Raw genomic sequence first — 20,468 nt, forward strand, 5'->3', positions numbered from 1 at the left:
GAAAGTTTCTTCACCTGAGGTTTTTGTTTGTTATTCCAAATTTACTGCCAGAAACTTGACACTTACTCTAGAAACGTTTGTCCAAGATGGGTTCCAGAGATTAAAGACTGGGTTTACTTTAGTAGTGTGAATTTAAAACTGTGAACTACTTTGTTAAAATTCTTATTTGCAAGTTCAATTTATGCTCATGGGCTTGATTTACAGCAGAAGTAATTAAAAAAAGAAATAGTTCATTAACTAATACAGAAAGAAGTATGGTAGAGAGGTTGAAAATTTATGTAATCTTAATTTCTGTGCTAACAGACACAAATTTAATCTCTACAGTACAGTCTTGACAACTCTGAAATTGTATCGTACTGGTAAGAAAATGATGTGAAATCCAGATCAGTCCCTTGATCCAACAATTACTTATAATTGTGCCTTTTAATCAGGGAGAGGGGAAAGCTAGCAGCAGTGCTGGGGTATGGGCACCATAGTAAGGTATTTTGGAGTGGAAATTTTCATATTTAATGTTAGGTGTCTATAAAGTAGACATGTAGAGCTGAGCTAGTAATGCATAGGCTCTTGGGAAATCAGTTGCAATGGAAGTGTATTTTTAAGACATGATTCCTCCAACCTGTTTTAGATGCTCACTTTCAGATGAGAATCATGTGTTAAAGTCATGTCCTTTGGTCAAATAGGACCAGGGTCACTGAGCTGGTTGAAAATTTTTCAGCTGAATTTTCCTATCAGTAAATGGAAAATTTCTGTTATTATTGTTGACATGACTCTTCATATAGCAAATGTGAAATAATATAAAATAAAAATACAATGGGGAGATTCATTATATATAGATATGAGTAGGTACAGCTGTTTATAAGTGTGATTATGTGTGCCTGTTCATACATAGATGTGCTGAAATCAAAATGAAAGACTTATAGAATGACAGAAGCCTAATGCTTTGATTGACCCGATGTGTTTAGGGGGGAGAAGGGAAAATGGAAATACAGAGAAGAGATTTGCTCCCTCTAGATATTTTGACATTTGATCTCAGTTTGTGAGGAGATGCCTAGGCTCTGATAGCGTAGGCATCCTGGTTCCCAAGTCTGCCTAAATCCCACTTGTGTCTCCAACTTGTTGGATGTTCTGACTTTAGAAATAGCAGTTTTAAAAATTACAGCTCTCTGTACCTTTTCTGGGCCACCAGATTTTGTCCACTTTCAAGACTGAATCACCCCGAGCAAGCAGTCATTTTGCTAACCTCCTTATTTTGGTTTCACTTCACCTACAGATACCACCCCCGGCCAATAATGATCCTTTGTGTCCTTGGCTGACGCCACTCAGGTTGGTGAGCACGAGCTCAGCTCCGAGGGCTGTAGGCACACAGTCAATTATCATCATTGCTATAAAAAAATATAAAAAATTCTCCCAAAGCAAGAGTGTTTCTCCAGCTCTCCTTCAAACAGTGGCTCAAAATCCTCTCCAGCCCCAAAGCAAGAAAGAGTTATGTCTGGAATATTTCACTCCAGCTTTGAGAGAACAACTCTGTGTATTCCTCAGTGTGTGAGCGCTGGATGAATGGCAACAGCAGTTCAAACTGTTTATTCCTTTCTTAGCAATAATGTTTAGGTTCATGAAAGCCTTCCAAGATATATAGAATTCCTCATGCTGAGTAAGGGCTCCTTCACTTATTGCTGCTGCTACACACTATGGACCATTCTTATTATACCTCCCTCCCCATTCATACCACTATAGTTAGGGGACTCTCAATGTTGTCATTATAAGCCCCTTATTTTTCAGGGTGTATAATTCAGCTGTAAAAAATTTGCCCTGGGCTGAAACTTGGCACATGAAGGCAAGAGAGAGGATTTCTGTGTTGATTATTTTTTTAAAGCAAGTTTTTAAAATAAAATAAAATAAAATAAAATCCGTTCAGCCATATTATGTTGTAAAAAGTGCAGGAAAAAATAGAAGTTAGTGGTTTCAGATGCTTTTTTCAGGCCTCTTCTGTGTAACTCAAAGCCAGCTTTGTTTTTTAAACTGAAATTTTCCAGGCTATTAGTCCATAATGTGAACTTGTGCCTTTCAGATTTCTCTTTAAACACAGGCACACATGAAAAGAAGAGCTGAGTTATTTCAATTAGGAATGGGGACTGCTGTAAATTATTTTACGTGCACTTTTTCACAAGGATTTTTTTTTCCTTCTGGAAGGCACATGGGTGCACACCACCTGAATAAGCGTTGGGGTGAGCCCCTCTGCCCCTGCCTGCTAGTGTCTGCATCTCTTTGCTGTGGGTCTGCTAGATCTCCAGAGAGCTCTGAATTGGATACTGCCCTGTTAGTGAATCCACCGTCTTCCCCACACTGAATAAATGTTAAAGCACGACTGGGTTTCCCCATAGGTGGTTTCCTCAGGGCTTAAGCAGGTCTAAAATTTAGTCTGAAGGAGCCGACGCATTTGGATTGAACCTTCAGGTCTCTTGGATCCCAGTCCGTTGTCTTGGCCACAGATCCATCATCCAGTTCCTGAGGTGGGTTGGATGATATTTGATTTAAATTCTGGTTGGCAAAGACCATGAACGTGAAGGTTTCAAGCCTGTTGACTTTTGAGGAAACTGTGGCCTGGAGTTCAGATCCTGCATAAATCACAAGTTAAAATGCATTGGGTGGCTAGTGCCTACTCTCTAGTTTGTTAATGGTTACAAAACCACAGCATGATGGCAGTCTACCTTTACAACACATCTAGGACTGGATTAGCAATGGAGAAGGGCTATGTAGAAGCAGAATTGCCTGCAAACAACTCATGCATGTACAGGACGAACTTATCAAGTGTTCTGACATGTTCAGTTTCTCCAGTACTTTTTTCTCAAGGAAAAATGTGCCCCTAAGATAAGATCTGGTGAGAATTGGTCTTTTGTTTCATTAAAAATTAAACAAAAAAGAGCTCTCGTTTTCTTTCCATTTCTAAAATAATGCATGACCCAAAGACGAACTTAAACTAGTTTCTTATTTTTAATGGTATAATTTTATTTTGATGACAAACCCCAGGCTTCTATACATTTAGTATAATTATTATTAGTGAAAATCATAGAATCATAGAATGTTTTGTGTTGTGAGGGACCTCAAAGACCATCTAGTTCCAACCCCCCTTCCACAGGCAGGGACCCCTTCCCCCAGCCCAGGGTGCTCTCAGACCCATCCAACCTGGCCTTGAACCCTTCCAGGGAGAGGGCAGCCACAGATTCTTCTCCAGGGCTGAACAACCCCAACTCTCCTCCTGTCCTCACATGGGAGGTGCTCCAGCCCCTTGATCGTCTTTGTGGCCTCCTCTGGACCTGCTTGATCAGGTCCATGACCTTCTGTTGGGGGCCCCAGAGCTGGACACAGCAGTACAGGGGGGTCTCATGAGAGATAAGTAGAGGGGGAGAATCACCTCCCTTAACCTGCTGGTCACACTGCTCTTGATGCAGCCCAGGATACAGTTAGCTTCCTGGGTTGCAAGTGCACACTGCTGGCTTATGTTGAACTTCTTGTCAGCCAACACCCACAAGTCCTTCTCCACAGGGCTGCTTTCAATCCACTCATCACCCAGCCTGTGTTTGTGCTTGGGATTGCCCTGACCCATGGGCAGAACCTTGCACTTGACCTTGTTGAATTTCATAAGGTTTGCACAGGCCCACCTCTCAAGTCCGTCCAGGTCCCTCTGGATGGCATCCCTTCCCTCCAGCGTGTCACTGCACCACACAGCTTGGTGTTGTCAGCAGACTCACTGAGGGTACACTCGATCCCACTGTTCATGTCACCAACATAGGTGTTAAACATCTCTGGCCCCAACACTGACCCCTGAGGAATGCCACTCATAACCACTCTCCACTTGGACATCGAGCTGTTGACCGCAACATTTTGAGTGCAACCATCCAGCCAATTCCTTACCTACCAAGTGGTCCATCCATCAAATCCATGTCTCTCCAATTTAGAGACAAAGATGTAATGCAGGACAGTGTCAAATTCTTTGCACATGTCCAGATAGATGACTTGAGTTGCTCTTCCCTTATTCACCAACACTCCAATCCTGTTGTAAAAGGCCACCAAATTTGTCAGGCATTATTTTCCCTTAGTGAAGACGTTAGCTGTCTCTTTTGTACAAGATCTGCATGACAAAGAAAATCAAAATAAAGTAGCATGGACCTCATACCCAAAGATAATGGTATGAAATGGTACAGCACCACCTCTCCAAGTGAATCCACCAGATTTTCCTCTTGGTACCAAAGTGTCTGTTGGTGAGGGAATGAGGGGATGCTTATCAAGGGTGAGCAGCGTGAGATACTGTAAGGAGCAGGGTAAAATGGCAGACCCAAAGCAAGATCCTACAAAGCCTGGCTGCAAAGTTATTACTGCCCTTTCTATATGCATCTTCTGCTGGCTGCTGGTACAGCTTTAAAAGAGACTTACCACCAGTGGCAGGAATGAAGGACTGACGTCTCATGCACCCAGTCATCACTGGGACATTACTTTAGCAAATGTCTATTTACATAAAGGGCCACTATTGCTTTGCCTGACTCTACCAGACTGTTTATTCAGCATCAGGATTTCCTGCAAGCCCAGTACCACCTCTCCAAAGAGGGAAATTCTCTCTACTAGTTCTGTAGTTTTGAGATCAGGATGCAAGCTGAACCACCATTTCTTTATTTCACAGATGGAGAAACTTGGGTGACTTGCCCAGAAGCATAAAAAGAGTAAATGGAAATGACTGGTAGATAATATATCTTTTATTTGTGTGTGCATGTGTATGTGGAGGGGGTGGGGAGGAACTGGTCACAGTTGCCTTTCAACATGCTGCAATCACCCAGCCAGGCTCTCATGGCTCCCATCAAAGTCCACAGCTTCATATGTTACCACATATTTTGGGTTTCCAAGCTAGACATGACCATGGAGTTCCACGGGGTGGAAAGTAGTTATCCCTAACCCTCATCTCACCTGCTGGCATGGTCTGCATGTGGGGTTTTCTGTTCACACTGGGTTGCCATATAAAGATAAGCCTGGACACACAAACTCCACTATTTTTCAGGGTGGAGTTTTGACATTCCTGGAGTTCAAATTTGCTTGTTTGTATTTCTTTTGCCAGTTAACACTGGCTCCAGGCAGGGTTTGGGGTTTTGTTTATTTTTGCTTGTTTGGTTGGTTTTCGTTTGTTTTGTTGTTGTTGTTTTCTGGTTAATTCAGTGCTCCTGCAGGGGGCTTGTAGGCAGGGAATACCACACACACAGGCACGGGCTCCTCCTCACACCCCATGTTGCAGCCACCATTCCTGCAGACAAGGAAGCAGAAATGAAGCTGCCTAGAAAGCCTGTCATCACGGCTCGCTAAGCAGCTGGAAGCTGTCCTACCGAGCAAGGAGAAGAGCCACCCCTCGAAGAGTGGGAGCCCAGCTGCAGCTCCAGCCCATCCTTGCGGGTGAAGCAAAGCCCATGGGGAAGACCTGGAGGCTGTTTTTGGTGTGTGACGGCACTCAGAACCCAAGCCATAACAGCAGCACTTTGAAAACAGAAAAGAAACCAAAGTGTCTAATATTGGGTCAAGCCAACATCTATAAATCAACGTCTGTGAATTTATAAACTGTTCGTAAATTTAAGTGCTTTTTGGAGAGCTGTTTGTTATTATGTGAGGGCTGGGAAGGGGGGTGAGGGAAAGTACTTATATTCACTCACTGTCTCCTGCTCCTGACTTGCTTGTACATTGTTCAAGCAAGGAGAAGAAGCAGAAGTTGTCTGTGTGAGGGGAGGAATTAGGGGGATTCTTCTGTTGTGCCTCAGAAGCATTTGGTGCAAGATGAGCAGAAAGAATGAACCAGATTGAAACCACATTCATGCTTTTCAGATTCCCCATCTGTCCTTTGGCTGTTTTAGCCCTCCACCAGATAACACAGCTTTAAAACAGCCAGAGAGTCTTGTGGCAGGAGGGCCTCAGCCGCTACCTCCCTTTTCCCACTGGTGCCTCCGGGGGGGAGCAGAGGCACAAAATCATCTCAGCAGCTCTGCATCCCATCTTCCCCCATGCTCTGAGATGTGGTGACAGTCCCTGATGACTCTTCCTGCAGCATGCCTCATTCCAAAACACATTGTAAAGTCGCATGGTCAATGGGGGATGAGATGTCATTCCTGTCAATGGGAACTGGTAAACAGCTTTAAGGAGAGGGGAGAAAAAAATAAGCCCCTCTGCAATCTTGCTCCACCCCTGGCTGAAACTTTTTCTGAGGTTACACTATATTTGGATAACTTTTCCTCCCACCCCTATTCATTTTTCTTTCTTTCACCACCTGCTGTTTCCACATCCAGGATAGGGCACAAAAGTGTCCTGAAAGGAGTTGTCCCAGACTGGTGGGAAGCAGGAAGTATTGGAAGGCCTAAGAGGGTGTGAAAAGTTTTGGAGGTTGCATTCACAAAATAAGACATTGTTCTGGTATGGTGCTGCTCATTCAAGTATCTCAACACTTTGCACGCATGAATGAGTTAAGCCTTATAAAACACCTGTAGGGAAATGGTATCCTCCATTTTATAGGTGATGAAATGGAAGTACTGAGGGAGCTGAGGCCAGATTTCAATTCTGAATGCCTCCAGTTAAGTTTCTAAATCCAAAACAAGGCATTGAAATAAGCGTTCACAATCTATCAGGGTATGCTGATATGAAGGGAATGGATGTGTGCTTAGCCAAAACCAGGATCCCTGTTGAGCAACCTATTTTTGAAAACTTTGGCCTGTGTTTTTTTACCAAAACCATGCAATCAGTGGAGACAAGCACTGGCCACTGAGCAGTGAAATCCTAATATACAGATGCGAGTTGGAATGTTCTCCAAACCATGTGAGCCTCTTTAGTAAAATAAAAATCCCCTTGGAATCCCACCTTGCTTCTGAACTGCATAAAAATGCCCTGGGAAGAACCATCTTCCTGAAAGCCCAAAGCTCATGGATAGGCAGAGTAGACATCAGTGTATTTTCTGAAGACCAGGGGAAGTTAATCAAAGCTTTTTCAGAGCTCTAAAAAATGGATTTGGCACTGGTTATGTCGCCCTAGGCAAAGATTTGAGGTTAGTTATCTTCTTCACTTGAACATGACTTGAGTCAAAGATCCTAACTTCTGTATTTCATGTCCTGAGTTGACCTCCATGATCTCTGAGATACTCCAAAACATAACAACTTTTCTTGCTCCTGCATGTTGCAGGAATAACTTGTCATGGCCTGTTTGTTGGTATTTCTAATGTTTCTTAATGTTATAATGATTGTATGATCTGGTAAATTTGATTCTTTATTTTTTGTAGTGCTTTTTGTCAGCCTCTCTCAGAAAATTAGCTGTCTCGATATGGAGGGACTGATCCATTTCAAGGAATTAAACATTTTACTATTGTCATATTTATGGTGATTCTCTTAGCTCTTTTGCAAGGCTGCTGGGCAAGATTGTACTTAATGAATTTCAAATGTGTGGATTGGACACCCTATCCAAACACGCTGCTTGCAGGCTCAGGTGGATATTGCTCCCTTGGTGGTATATAACACTTGTGGTTATGGCTTCAAGGTTTTAAACCAAGTCTTTTCCTCATAGGAAGCACCACAAGGGCCAGCTCTGATCATTTTGGACCAAAAACATTTGAGGGTTTGAGGCGCCCTCAAAAGAGCCTATGCTTACTTCTGAAGAGGTTTGTGAGGGTCTAGAGGCAGGACATTGTAAGAAATAGATGTTTAATGAAATACAATCTCTGCCTACTTTCATCTGCCTGTATTACACTCACTACTGAGTCAGTCATCCATTATATATAGTAAGCTTATCGGCACTTACAGCCCATCACTGGATCGTAATTCCCATTCCTGTTGCAGGGTGCCTTCCCTGGGCAGTGTCGTTCATTCATCCTACAATTACACTCCTGGGTTATGCAGTGGCTTTTCTTTGGGAAATAGAAAATGTTACTCACACAGAAATAAACTCTTCCAATTTCAGAAGCCATTAGGCTTAAAAACTAAATGACCTTGACTGTAGAGAGATTGTTTTGTAGATCCAGTCTTTGTAAAGCTGTGATAGGGAAGACAGCATCTAAGGAATCCATACACACAATATGCACTCAGAGGTCTTTCGTGAAATTATATTGATGGAGACCTACCCAATGTTCTGTCTTGCCAGTGTTAAATGGAGTCCAGATGAAAAGAATGTGGTAGTTTGGTCAACTTGGAGCACACTGCTAGCAGACCCAGACAGATGTGGCTGCTTTACTGGAGTTGTATCTTCTCTTACCCAGGAAGATGTAAAAGAGTAACCTCATTTAAATTTAAAAAAAAAAAAAAAAAGGAAAAGTGGAAAATTCTGGCATGGTTATCTGACTCATGGTGCTCTGCAGACACTAGGGCCATATCTCCATATGTTTCAAGATGCAGAAACACAACACTGCTTGCACATCATCTAAAGAAAGGAAGCCTGGCAGTAGAGGAAAGGCAGTGCTGCAACCCCGATGGCTGGGATTAGGTCTTCCTGATAGACTCAGAATAGACTTTGTTGCTGATTTAACTAGTAACACATGACAGAGCATGAATTTTCATGGAATAGCTGCACAGAAAATTAGTAAGAAGTGGCTCAAAGCAAAGTCAGGGAGACAGCTATTTTCACGGATTGCCTTCTGACAACACTGTCTAGTGAACCCAGCCAAAGGACTTAATATAAGTGAAAAAAGTGTCAAAGTCCTGACTCCAAAGTACAATTCTGTATAGTCCTGTTTGCTAGGCACACTTGGTCCCAACTTTTGCTGGAATGAAAGGTGAGTCAAAAGAAAATGATGTCCAGAAGTTCAGAGCAACCCAGACAATCCTAACCACATGACAGGCCCAGAGGGAAGTTTTAAACCACCCACACAACAGCTTGCATAGCTTGCCAAAAAGTCAGATTCTTCGGCTGGGGGAAAAATAGCTTGCATCTGGATTCTCTGTTTGAAGCCCATGGTAAAGGAAGAAGAGAATGAGGAGGAGGAGTGGGAAATGTGTTCTGCATAGACCAGATTGCAGTTTGATTTGAAGCATAAAAGGAAGGAGTTTATTATTCTGATAGTAATAAGTCATTTATCCTTATAAGCGTAGTACAACCTTCTATGAGTGGCACATCAGCCAAGAACAGAATTAGGACTATTCCTACAATGGTTTCAGTCCAGCCTGCCTTCGTTTATTTTAAAAATAAAACATAGCTCAGTGTTTATTTGAATGGGTAGAGACTAGAAGGAGAAGTTCATCAGCTCCTAATCATGTGGGCTAAAAGTGAATCCTTGGCAGCTGAACCCACCATAAAGGGTCTGGCTGTGAAACAAGCTAGTGTGCTTAAGTTAATGGTCAGATATCTACGTTTTGGAAAGGAAAAACAGACCAAATAATAAGGTATCAACTTTTGAGCCAGAGGACCAAAGTGATGCTTATGCCTGTGGCACTTACATAGTGCATGATCTTGAGTAAATCATGACTCTCAATCTTGTTTTTTTTTCTATATAGTTACAGTTGACAGTGATGTTTGTCTATGAAAATATTTGAGGACAAGGTATCCACATTGCTGACTCTAGCTGTAGTTTGTCCACAAGGGCTGAATCTGGCCTAATAAATCAAATGGTATCAAGCCTTAGACTAAACATTATGACTTGGTTCTATGTGCCATTAAATTGTTGGAATTATATCTGGCAAATTTTTGGCCCAGACCAAAAGTACTGTCAACAATTTCCAGCCATGGTCTGGGAGTTAGCCCAGGCCAGGGGCTGCTCCGCATAGGCATTTTGGATATGATCACCATGTTTAGGAGACTTAGGGAGTTAGGACTTGGAACAAAGGTATGGTCACACTGTCCCAGTTGCTCTCAATGGTGGGGAATGGACCCTGGCACTGTTTAGTTATTAGAACTGATGTAGCTGTTGTCCATGGAGTGGTTACAAAGAGGCAGTCTTGGGTTATATGCTGGTCGGTTGAGCTGTGGGATGCCTGAGGTTGTGGCTGATAGGTCTAAAGGACACGAAGGAAGGGCTTGGGCCTGAGCTGGCATAGGGAGCTGCAGCAGGAACTCTATCCTGAAAAATGGCCCATGCTGCTCTTTTTGCATCAGTAATGTGGCATGTAGGCTGTCATGTGCAGGCTTTCTGGCATAGCCAGAGCCTGTGGGGATGCAAGGCAAAGTGTAATTTTTCACCCCTTTCTTGGTACCTGTCCCATACTCACATAAGATAAAACAGATCTAGGGCTTTGGGCACCCGATGACAGTGCTGAAGGAGGAAGATGCTTGGTGGAGCAGAGGATGGGGTGTTCTGCTTGTGGCTCCGTCATCAGCTCCCTCTGACCTCAGGCAAATTACTTAACCTCATTGCTTCCATTTCCCTTGCTGCCACATGGGGATAATAATACCATCACAGGATGGTTGTGAGCATTAATTAGCATATGTAGAGCACTTTGAAGATGAAAAGCTTTTAATGACTGCTGGGGATTATTAAAAGCGTTCACATTCAGTAAGTGTTATTAAAAAGAAACCAAATCTGAATGCTCTGCACTGAACCTTATCAGATCCTGGAGCTTGAATACTGGTGGAAGGACGCCTATACCACACTATGTAATTCCTCAGCAAATTGCCCAGGGGCTGAATTTATCGCTGGAAACCACAATCCTGAGAGCTAGCCAGAAGAACCGAGCATCGTCTGCGGTGACTTACTCCACCTTCCAAAGAGGAAAAAAGACAGTGGCATGGTTATTATTGGGTCTTTTTGATCTGAGTGGTACATGCGTTCTAACACTCCTGAACTCATTGAGTAGATTGGGGATTACGTGGATGTTGTTTAAGGAAGGAGCATCTGTTCCTCTTGGAGACAACCAAGGGGCACTCAGATGTTACCAAACTGAGATGTAGGAACTGGTTTAGGGTTGAGTGGATGAGAAGGTTACTGTGGGCAAGTTTCTTGGAGTTGTCTAGCATGAGTGAAAGCCTGTGAGAGGCCAAGAAAAAAAACAGGCAGAGGGATTTCATATAAATATGTGGTAAAATACTGAAACACAGACAAACATATGTTAATCGAATGGGCAAGAAGAAAAAAATATAATCATTTCAATCTTCCTATGCTTGCCTTTACAGATGAAATGGAATATCTGAAAGGCTGTCTTTTGCTTTTGATCTCGCGCTTTTACTTGGAAATACTGCTGTGCACGAGGAGTGTTGTTTGTGTTGTAAGGGCTGGTATTGGAGAACATGCAGGTCTGAGCGTTGTGGATTTGCAGTGTGATTACAATGCATAACATCTCTGCCTCAGTTTCCTCATCTGCCTAATGAATTTACAACACTTGTCAGGCTTGCACTGTCCTTGACTTTCTGATGTGACCAAGTGCCCCCATGCAGCTTGTGGGTGATGCCAAGAATAGCTTCTCTCTTCAACATGCTTAATTATTAAGGACAAGATGTTGACATCCCATAGTGACTCAAAGTAGCATCGCTAAGACTGAAGGTAGCACCACTAAGACTTCAGCCAGCAGCTAAATTCCACTAAGCCTTTACCCAGCAGCTGTCCTCGCAGGTTATCAGTGAGAAGAATTTGATGACAATTTGGCTGATTGTTTGTTATGGGTTTTCTTAATTTCAGGTGCAATTGAATTTTTACTATTATTATTATAATCATAATCATTAATATAATTATTACTAACATTGATATTTTTATTACTGTGATTATGAGAGCACTTTGTTAAATCTTCTAACAAAACCATTTTGTTTACTGCAAAAGAGAGAGATATAACAGTGTTTATACATGGCATTCACAGACCTATGTAATGAAATCAGTTCATTTTATGCAGTTGTATTATTTTCCTGTTACAGCCAATATTCAAATAATTATAATCATTGAAATGATTCTTTTCATGTCCCCTGTTTTTCACACTGGATCTCATGGCTTTTCACGTGGCTCTACAAGAGGTGTTAACACACAGAGCAGAGCTCATCACCAGTGCCCAGCCTGAGACTAACATAGATACAGAAGTAAGCCCTGGTGATTCAGTCTGGTATAAAGCAAATTAAACATATTCTGTGCCACTCCAGGGTTCACAGAGCTATAAAGCAGGGGATTGCTCTATTCCATTTTGTTACACTTGGAGAATACTCTCAAATAGCCTAGCACAAACCACCACTTAGAAAACCATGCTGCAGTTTAATCAGCAACTCAAATTTTCATGAGCCAACACTGCTGCCATAAGTAGCAGATGTACAAACATCCCTCAAACTGAAAATCCTCCTAGAAATTTGCCTTTAGTCAAGAAAAGGTCTGACCAAGTTTAGTAATGTCGGAAGAGAGGACAGGAGGCATCCTAGAGAGAATACTGAAAACGAGGTGGTTTTTTCAGCTTTAAAGTAAAAAATGGCACAGAGTTGCTGTTGTGCTGTTGCGTGGAATGATAGCAGGACCCTTTTTAAGGGCTTTTTCAGCATCTGTGAACAAATGCAGACGTATTTTATTAGACAGATCTTTTAAATTCAGTTTAGTTCCCCAAGTGACTTGTTCTCCTTGGCCCAGATTCATCTCATCCTTCTGGAACAGTCCATTTTTTCCACCTAAGACCCAGATTGCCCCTTGAAAGTATTTTTCTTCCCCAATGATGCAGGAAACCTTGGCGTTATACCTCCAACATAGACATCACAGTTAAATGCCCACTGTATTATGGGATCCCACTGAAGCCAATAGCTTCACATTTGTGGGAAATAGATTCAAGTCCTGTTGTGCCATCATCAAGGGCTTTCTTCTCCTATCCTTGGTTCTCAACATGGTGGGAACCACCCCACTTCCTAAACAAGGAACTCAAACTGCCCTTTAAAGGCTGTATATACTATGTTTACACTACTGAGACACAGCTCCCACTGGACATTTAATCTCATGGCAAGATTATTCTCAGACCTGGGGACATTGTAAATATAGGGCTTCTCTGACAGCTTCTTGCATCTGCCTTCATGATGGGGCAAGGATGACAAGTCCCAGCTGACTGTGAGTACAGCACTTTGGAGAGGGGGCTTGGAAAATCTGGTGGTGTGGATGTCACCTCTCCCTGTGCCTCTGTCTTGCTTTTCTTAGTCCTCAGAGGAGTGTGAAGGACACAGGCTCCAGCTCTCAACAAGAGATGGGCTGCTGTTTCTCCCTATTCAGACACCCCAAGGTCGCACGATATCTGAAACCCACTCTGCTTTTTGGCAGCCATAAATGTACTTTTTGCCTCTTTCAAAGACTATGACATGACACAGTCAGTGGGAGTTCAGCTGCCTCCATTTCTTTTTTTCATCTTCTTGGTATTATTTTTCCCCTCTTCCATCCTGCCTGTGGGTGACTTCTGAGTGGTTCTTCCCTCTGAAGCTTACTGTTTGCCCATGAGAAGGAGAGGTCTGCTATTTTCAGTTGTTGAGTTGGAGAGTGGAAAAAAGCTGCCAGAGAAAACGGAGGTAAGCTTGTGTTAAAATGAAAGGGCTTGATTCTGAACTCTCCCTGGTTTTACACTGCCGTAACGCAACTCACTTGAATGGAGTATTTTTCCTGGTTCATAATGATGTCAGTGAGAAGAGAATCCTAACAGACTCTAATTTAATCCCAGGCTTTGGCAAGAACCTTCATCTCCCTTTAATGAGTGGAGGTCCTTTTCATTAGACTCTCAAATATGCCACTGATGGGTGCCAGTATAAAACCCTAGATAGGCAGACGTTTATGTAATGGCAGCAGGCAATGTGCTTTAGAGAAATGGAAAAGGCATTTTAATCATGGTATTAGGTTAGATTCCACAAGACAGTATGGAAGGCATCAAGATGCGAATGCCATAACAATCTGGAGTGTGTTACCATTGCATTGATCTAATATTGTGATGTAGTAATAGTAATTTCAGGGATATCTTGCAAAAATGCACTCTGAGTTACAATGGAAAAAATAGGGGGGAGGAGAAGAGGAAGTAAGGAAAAGTTAAAGCCTGCTCAGCTGCTAACATGGGAGAGGCTTTGTATTTGCCACTCCTAGCTTGAATCTCTGCTGTTAACCAAAAGCAATGCCCAAGGTTTCCTTGACATTAGGGCTGTAGAAAAGAAGAGCTGAGTTGACCTCTCTAGTTATTAATTTATACACAAATCAATTGCATGTCCATTATCAAGGCATCTCTGGGCCATGGGGCCCATTTGAAAACAAACATATAGATATTACCCACAGAGCAGTGGAGAAACTTGGTTTGGTCAGAGACAGACAAAGCCAATGGAAAGCCCCCTCTCCTGGTTCATTTCTGAGCAGCAGGAGATTTGGTGATTGTAGAGGGATTAATGAAAGCCACTGTCTGCACTCAGCTCTTATCTTGGGAGTGTATTGGCAGTGAGTCTGCTCCAACCAGCGCTAATCTACATCGAGGTAGAAACCTTTCACCAACACCAGGCTTGATATTGTCAACAGACCTTCAAAACATGTCTGGCTGTGTACTTTGGAAACGTTGTTCTCAGACATGGTGCCTGTATCCATAATAAACTTCATTTTCCAAAGCATTATGTATACATTTGCCATATTACACTGGAGAGCCAGTACCGTGCACCATGTTGCCCTCATGGGCAGCCTGAAGGTGACTTGAGTTTTGCTTGTACATTGATCTCATTTGCCTTTGTAGCAGAGGACATTGTGTCATTTTGGGGAAAAACTGTTCATAAGTCTGCCTGATACCATCATTGCAAGGACAGCTGGGAGAAATGCAGCTTGCACAAATATTGTGAAATGTTCACTTGGCGCTACAGGTATCCCAAAGCTGGCCATGAAGATACCCTGCAGGAATGGAGTATCCACAGCAAGGTAGCATGGCCTAGGGACATCCCCTGAGCTGCTGTAATGCAGACATACCTTATGAGATCAAAGAGCTCTTAGAAGTCAAGGATGTTGATGAAGGAGGTGGTGTGTGTTGCTGTAATGTTATAGGAATGTCACTTGGATCCACAGCTTGAGTAGATACAACAACGGTGAAATCTTTCATGCTGGTGGGATCCTTGGACTGATTCTCCTGTTCTTTGCCCACTGATGCTGCCCAGCATGGCCACAAAGGATGTCCATCTGATTTAGGAGGGCTAATAGGATGTTTTGTACATATGCCAAATTATTCACACCCTTTACAATAGCAGAGCTTGCATAATCCAGAGTGTGAAATGAAGGGTCTTACACTTGGTATTAACTTCACAATGTCTGTATTATTTTCTGAAGCTGTTTATTTCTAATATCTGTCATATTTTGTGTCCTTATTACTGTGCAGGCCAAGCAGAGTGCCTGAGTTAAGGTTTTTGGGAAGGTTGGCTTCTTTCATTTCCTTTTGACTTGTATGAAAGAAACAGTCATGTAGCCATTAGTGAAAAGCAGAGGTGTTCTTTAAGAGAGCAGAACCACTGCATAATTGTTTAGGGAAAGAAATAAGAATTCGGAACATCAAGAGGAAAGTTATGAAAAGAAAGTCTGTAAAGCAGAGTTTGGCTTCTACAAAGTTACTTAAAAGTAAAGTTAGGCTCTGGCTAAAAATGCTAAATAAAAATCTGGTTTCTGATCAACCCTGAAGATCAAGGCTCAGCTTTGGTTCCATTTCTTATTTTGGTCACTCTGGTTTTAGATGTGAGCACCCACTCAGTTAAAAACTGTTGGCTATTAAACCAATCTTCCCCTGTGTTGAGCTGTAGGGAAAGAGGTGCACCAAATGGGACCATACAGGTAGTACACAGAGAAAAACGTACGAAAGGTTGCAGATTTAATTTTAAATCACATATTTAGAAAACATAACAAAGGTGAAAATGAGAACAATGGCTTCTCCCCTACCCACCCACCCCCTTTCATTTTAAACCATCCAACAGTGTGTTTGAAATAGCTTAAAAGTTGCGAAGTTTCTGCCTGTGCCTTGCAGGATCCTGTGAGCTCTGAAGCGATGTTGCCACCTTGTGGAACAGGAACCAGCTCGGTTCAAAAAAATTACCTTTCACTCCTTGTACTTTGTGCCAAATTAGAAAGAAAAGTCCTCTGCTTTGGGAGGGAGGGGGCCCTTTTGCAGCACCAGCTGATGGGCTGAGGACATGCTGGGAAGAAGCCATAATCCGCGCGTGCATTCCTCCACATCTCATTCTCAAAATTAAGTAGAGCATCTTTGATTTCATTCTTTTTATTTCCCATCCCTTGCCCCATTGTAGTTTTTGTTCCTTTCTTTCTCAGGGACTGCTCATCTGCCCATTATTTTTCAAGTAAACCCCATCATTTTCATAAATGGCAATAGATTATCATCCTGTAAAAAATAAAAAGAAAGATCACCTAGCTTTTATGCGCAAGGTCCTGCAGTCCTTGCACAAGCAAAGCTCCCATTGACTTAGGGCAGACTTTTGTCTGGTTTCTGAAGCCACACTTGTCTGTGAGATTCATAAAAGAAACCTTCAAAACCTGTGGGTACGTGCCCAGCTTGTGTGGGCCAATGTTTTGGAGAACACACATTACTTTTATGCTCAGGAAATCAAAACTGGGCACAGGGAAATGATCACTTTAGCTTTCAAAAAGAGTGAGAGCCTGACCTGGAATTTGCAGTATTTAATTTCAGCTTGGAGCTACACAAGGGAGAGATTTGACTGTGTTCAGCAGGAGGATGCAAACCGGTATCACCAGGCACAGCTGCAATATCATGCACGCTCTTGCTGGCCGAAGGGCAAAATCCAGACTTTTGACATATTTGCCCTCTTTCTTTCTCCTAATGGTATCCAGGGCTAACCTGCAGAGTGGAGAATTTAAGGGATGTGCTCAGAAAAGGTTCACGTCATGGAGAGATTATCCTACCTTTTTCTGGTAAGTTTTAGCTTTCCTGAGCTCCTCCATCTCCCCAGGGCAAAGGGGCGTTAGATTTTGTATCTACCAGTGGGCCCTAAATACGGATAAATTATTATTATCAGGGATTCTCAAAGCATTTTTTTTAATAACTGGAATTTGTCTCTGACAAAATTAGAATTTTCAATTAAAACCTGTATTAATTAAAAAATGGGAGTTTGGGGTTTCAACATATGCCCAAATGCTAGGATTTTCCTGCATCTCATGATTTCTTTTTTTCTTCTATTTTCGCCTGTCCTTACTACTTTTTGCAGTAGTGAAACACAGTAAAATAAAACACAAAATAAAATAAAATATTAACATTAAATAAAATACAATAAAGTAATATAAAAATAAAATAAAAATTTAAAATTAAACCCCCAAACTTATCAAAATAAGAAGCAGCATACAAGAGCATAGAGAGGAGATAGGAAAAAAGGAAATGTGAATAAAAACATGTTAAGCTTTAACTCTTCCCTTAAAATAAAAAGAAAAAATATTCAAGGCTTCTTTTTTTTTTTTTTTAATGAAAACTCTTCACTGTTCCTGTTTCTGGTCAGCACTATTTATAAGCAATCGCTGCTGAATCGTTCAGCCTCTGGCAATGTCGGCATCCGACTGGCTGTGGGTAAACAGCAACTCCTGTCGTACAATGTGAATAACAAACTTCCATTTACAAATTATGTTTACCCCACTATGTGCTTGGGCATGAATGCTACCTTCTTTTTTGTCTCCAGGTCTGTATTTCCCTCCAAAGAGTCCTGGAGAGCCCTATGAGCTCCAGCGCTTTCCGCATACGTGCATGCACACACACACACAGACACGGACAGCTTCGGTGCAGAGCCTCCCACCTCCCCAACGGGACATGGTTTAGCAAGTTATAAAACCAAACCCATCCCAAGGAAGAAGGTTTGGGTAGCATGGCATTTCTGCTTCATGCTGCCCACAGCTCTGAGGCTTCGGCATCAAAGGAACAAGGGGGGGGAAACTGGTGTTTTGGGTTTATTTAAAAAAAAAAAAACACACAAAAAAAAAAAAAAACAAACAAACAAAAAAAACCAAACAAAACAAACAAAAACAAACAAACAAACAAACAAAAAAAACCAAAACAGACCAAAAAAAAAAAAAAAACAAAAAACAAAAAACAAAACTAATCTGTTGAACACTGGGCTTTGGGCCACTCCAGCAGCTTAAAGGTGCGGGAGGATCCTGAGCCAGCTGATAAAAATGCAGTGCTCTGATAAACTGCTCCTTGGTGGCATCAGGGGATGTTGGGGCTCAAAACTGAATGTTTTCTGACCGTGCCCACCCCACCTAACCCAGCACATCCCCAAAATCCTCATTCCCAACTGACAGGCTGCCAAACTTCTGGGGTATTCTCATCCTAGTGAGCAAACAGGATAGCAGCCCCAAATGTCTCCCCATATATTTGCCCACCTTGAATCACCTTGAAATGCCATGGATGTTTCCAACAGGATCGAAGCTGGGCTCCTGTCCACAGCAGTTATGCATTCCGATAAACATATCACTTGAATAGGGTCAGGTTTGTCTAGAAGGGGAAACAAAAGAAGGAAGATTTACCTTTAATGTTACGTGATTTTTATAGGTACCTCTCTTTTAGATCATAGAGAAACAAATTTCTATGCAAAGTCTCCATTGAAAGAGATGGATTCACAGAAAGTTCAACCTGGACCATAGTTTAACAGTAATGATAATTTCTTGTAAGGTCGTATTTTACCTGGAACCAAGTCAATGCCTATAAAAGTGCTATAATGAATTGACAAAATAATTCCCAGATTTTTTTTTTTTTTCCTGCTGTTTTTCTTGTACACGGGCAATTTTTGTTGCACAGTAGGCAGTTTCATGGTCAGTGACTTCCTTTTATTTTAAAATTGTCCTGGAGGGCTAAGAAGAATACATGGACAAAGTTTGCAGATCTGTGTAAAAAAAGCTTGTGGGCAGCTAAGCGAGCCTGAAAAGTGAACTCGTGCCTTGAACCATTTACTCCCCAGCAGGTGCAATAAGGTACAAAGAGGCTACTGGTTTTATACCTTAAGTCTGTGGTCCTACTGGGAGCTGCATTAAAATCCCCCACAAACTCTGTGTTAATGACCTGAGGTTTGAACACTGATTTCTGAGCTTTTTGGGGTTTCTCTTTCTCCCCTCCATCCCAGCCTCATCCTTCCCCTGAAAACATGACAACCCCTTTCTGACCAAGTGACTGAAAACACTGAAGTTTGGACTATCAGATTTTCCCTTTAGACCAGTGAAATGTAAGGAAGAAAAAAGCACCATCTACTACTAGATGAGGAAAATTTCAATCATCAAAATTAAATAAAACAGAAGCTGGGAAAAGCTGTTTCTAATGAAGACCATTACAGGGAGAGGTGGCTTTTTCCTTCCCTCTGTGTGTGTGTGTGTGCGCACATCAAAACCTTTTCTATCCGGTCACAATCAGGGAGCTGAAAAATCTGTCTTTAATTGCAGATGTTGTAAAAATAATCACATAGGAGACTAAACTAGCATTAAAAATGTGGATTCTTGACTTGTTGCCTTGGCATGGAACATCTTTCTATTGAACTTCTTATAAAGCAGTAAACTATGAGTCAAAATTTCTTCAAGAAGATGTCTTTTCTTGTTATGGTTATTTTACTTCAGAGGGTGTTTCCTGGCTTCAGCAGAAAAAGGAGATGGTGGGGAACGTTTTCTCTGTCTTAAAAGACAGCTTTGTTTTTAATTATCCTTGCTACAGAATACAGTGAGATCTTTCTGTTTCCATTTTTTTAGCTCAGATAAAATTCTCGGCATTTCAGCATTTTTTTTCCTCCTCTGCAGCTTTTTCCCATTTGAACTGTTATTTATTACTTCTTTACTACCTTTCATGCAGTTAAATGAAAATCTTGATGCTTAATGGTGAAAACACCCCAAAGGAATTTAATTTTATTTTAAGGGTAACGTCGCCCTCATGAACAATCTACCTCCAAACAATGAGAAATTGTTTCTCCAATCCCACCTACCCTCCTCCTCCTTCCTTGACTCTTCTGTTGAGTTTTGATCCCGCTAGGGGAAAAGGGGTATTTTGTTAGTTTGAAATCAGATTGCTGTTGCCTTTTTAGTACCTTTATAAATCCAGGAACATTAGCTGAAATGAAGTCTAGTGCAAAATGTTTCCTTTCTATGGGACCTAACACATTGAAGGGTGCCAGTAGGTGGTCACTGTTCATAGACTTTAAAATGCAGATTAAGCCCAGCTGAACTGTGCCAAACCTTTTTCAACCCTGTTGAAGTCCAAAATAAATTCACACCTCCTCATTTCTGTCCTATTAATCAATCAATTCAAGAAACTGCAGTCTGTGGTGGGTATCAGTCAGAGACTTGTCTGTTCATTTGGGCTGATGCACAGAATAAATGTTTTCATATATTTTAAAATTAATTTTATTTCCTGTGTCTATATTTTTAATTTTGTTTTCTTTTGCAAGAATGCAACTGTGACTACCTGTTGTCAGGAAGACCATAAATTTCAAAGTTAAAATAACATTATATTCCAGTATTTGTTTTGCAGGGTAAAAAATCAAAATAGCAATCTAAAAAAAATAAAGAGGAAACTGTGAACCCTGTTTAGTATAAATGT

At 41.7% G+C, this 20,468-nt stretch overlaps 1 long non-coding RNA gene across 1 annotated transcript in view; it reads left to right on the forward strand.

Annotated features, from left to right (window-relative positions):
* Positions 1-20,468, forward strand: part of LOC116964694 — a 51,505-nt gene that overhangs the window by 13,892 nt on the left and 17,145 nt on the right. Inside the window, exon 4 of the long non-coding RNA XR_004408893.2 lies at positions 16,739-16,819. This is a non-coding gene — a long non-coding RNA (uncharacterized LOC116964694). The remainder of the gene's footprint in view (positions 1-16,738; positions 16,820-20,468) is intronic.

The sequence above is a fragment of the Tyto alba genome, unplaced genomic scaffold (assembly GCF_018691265.1).
Source record: "Tyto alba isolate M040663 unplaced genomic scaffold, T.alba_DEE_v4.0 Super-Scaffold_40, whole genome shotgun sequence".
Lineage (NCBI taxonomy): Eukaryota > Metazoa > Chordata > Aves > Strigiformes > Tytonidae > Tyto > Tyto alba.